Source organism: Bos mutus, chromosome 20 (genome assembly GCF_027580195.1).
Source record: "Bos mutus isolate GX-2022 chromosome 20, NWIPB_WYAK_1.1, whole genome shotgun sequence".
NCBI classification, from domain to species: Eukaryota; Metazoa; Chordata; class Mammalia; order Artiodactyla; family Bovidae; genus Bos; species Bos mutus.
Genome location: NC_091636.1, coordinates 53,277,694 through 53,280,412, shown reverse-complemented (window position 1 = coordinate 53,280,412; position 2,719 = coordinate 53,277,694).

Genomic DNA, 2,719 nt, shown 5'->3' with positions numbered 1-2,719 from the left:
TAAAGCTGTTGTGAAACGATACTCAAATTATTTCAATTAAATTCTTTATTTCCTTGATGTTACATATTTTAACATAAAATAAATTATTTGAAAGAATAAATACTAATGAAGATAAAATTATAATATATACTATCTATTTGCGGGCAAGAAGAGAAGGAGGTGGCAGAGGATGAGATGGTTGGATAACATCACCAACTGAATGGACATGAGTTTGAGCAAGCTTCAGGCAATGGTGAAGAACAGGGAAGACTGGTGTTCTCCATTCCATGGGGTCACAGAGTTGGACAAGACAGCAACTAAACAACATACTATTTATTATTTTCTGTATGCTCATCTGCTTGATTAATACAGGATGCTTGATATGAGTTAAACATCAGAACTACTCTGCAAGATACAAATTAATAAATCCTGGATTTGAGAAAAGGAAACTAAAGTTGAGGGACAGAGTAACATCTGTGTCATCTGGGCATCCAGGCAGTGATATGACCAAACTCTGTATTCTTCCTGCATATATTAGCTTTCCTCTAACTTGGTAGGTTAAGACAACAATTATGATCTCTCCCAATTTCTAAGGACCTGGAATTTGGGAGTGACATAATTGGGTGATTTTAGCTCAGGGTCTCTCTCAAGATGACATTTGGCTGGGCATCCATTTATCTCAAGGCTTGATTGGGGCTGGAGAATCCACTTCCATGGTCACACACAGAGTCATTTGCAGGCTTTGATTCCTCTCTGTTTGTTGGACTGAGGTCCCCAAAACATTGACACATGGGATTCTCTTTAAGGCGGCTTATGCCATGACATCTGAATTTCCCAAGAATGAATGGTCCAGAAGGGAGAGATGGAGAAAGGAAGAAAGACCCAGAATGAAAGCTGCAGTCTTCTTGTCGTGATCTCAGAAATGATATGTCAGCAATCTCACCATATTCTATTACTAGATCTCAGTCACTGAGACTAGCCTGCACTCAAGTAGTGGGAAATCAATCTTCATCATCTTGATAAGGGAGCATTAGAAAAAGTGTGGTTTTATTTTTTAAACTACCACACAACTCTTGTAGACTGTTTCCATCTCTGTTTGTCACATGTAAGGTGCCACATTTTTTTCATGGAGGATTATGAATATAAAATTGAAGTCAGGAATCTCCTGATTATACCCTGTTAATGTATCAGTTTACCTTCACAAAGTGGATAGTTTATTTTTTTCTCAGGAAATAAATCAGTCTCCATGTTGCTCAGTAACTGTGGCCAAAATAGAATGTAATAAGGGGGAAATATAAAAAGTGCTGCTTGCAAATTGGTGTAATTTACATTTATTGAGGAAATACAATATAGCGTGAAATATATCCTAGTGAACCAGAACCCAAATTAGTTAGCAACACCATAACCATTGTTTTAAAGTGTTTCAGCTACCTACACAAAGCAACTCTGTACAGATTTAGATTACCCCAGAGTGCAAACAAACACATTTTCCTTACGGACACAGTGGCAGGAGCCTGTGCTCCATTAAGCTCTGTAATATGAACTGACGTGATGGGGATTTATGTGCTTTTCCTATATTTAGAATTTGACTCACTGTTGCATTCTTGTATGTATGTTCACTTATTATGGATTCACAAATGGATATGGTCCGAGATATTTCTAGGCAATCAATCGATACTCCTTTACTTGTATTAATAATTAACTAAACTTTGTAAGCATGGTAGGAAGGAAACTGGGAGAAAAAATAAGTATTCTAAGAATGTGCTGTACTACAAAAGTTTTTTTTTTTTTTTTTAGTTTTATTCTTCCAATTTTATTTTATTTTTAAACTTTACATAATTGTATTAGTTTTGCAAATATCAAAATGAATCCATACAGGTATACATGTGTTCCCCATCCCGAACCCTCCTCCTCCTCCCTCCCCATACCATCCCTCTGGGCATGAGTGCACCAGCCCCAAGCATCCAGCATCATGCATCGAACCTGGACTGGCAACTCGTTTCCTACATGATATTTTACATGTTTCATTGCCATTCTCCCAAATCTTCCCACCCTCTCCCTCTCCCACAGAGTCCATAAGACTGTTCTATACATCAGTGTCTCTTTTGCTGTCTCGTACACACGGTTATTGTTACCATCTTTCTAAATTCCATATATAGTATACTGTATTTATGTTTTTCCTTCTGGCTTACTTCACTCTGTATAATAGGCTCCAGTTTCATCCACCTCATTAGAACTGATTCAAATGTATTCTGTTTAATGGCTGAGTAATACTCCATTGTGTATATGTACCACAGCTTTCTTATCCATTCATCTGCTGATGGACATCTAGGTTGCTTCCATGTCTTGGCTATTATAAACAGTGCTGCGATGAACATTGGGGTACACGTGTCTCTTTCCCTTCTGGTTTCCTCAGTGTGTATGCCCAGCAGTGGGGTTGCTGGATCATACGGCAGTTCTATTTCCAGTTTTTTAAGGAGTCTCCACACTGTTCTCCATAGTGGCTGTACTAGTTTGCATTCCCACCAACAGTGTAAGAGGGTTCCCTTTTCTCCACACCCTCTCCAGCATTTATTATTTGTAGACTTTTGGATCGCAGCCATTCTGACTGGTGTGAAATGGTACCTCATAGTGGTTTTGATTTGCATTTCTCTGATAATGAGTGATGTTGAGCATCTTTTCATGTGTTTGTTAGCCATCTGTATGTCTTTTTTTGAGAAATGTCTATTTAGTTCTTTGG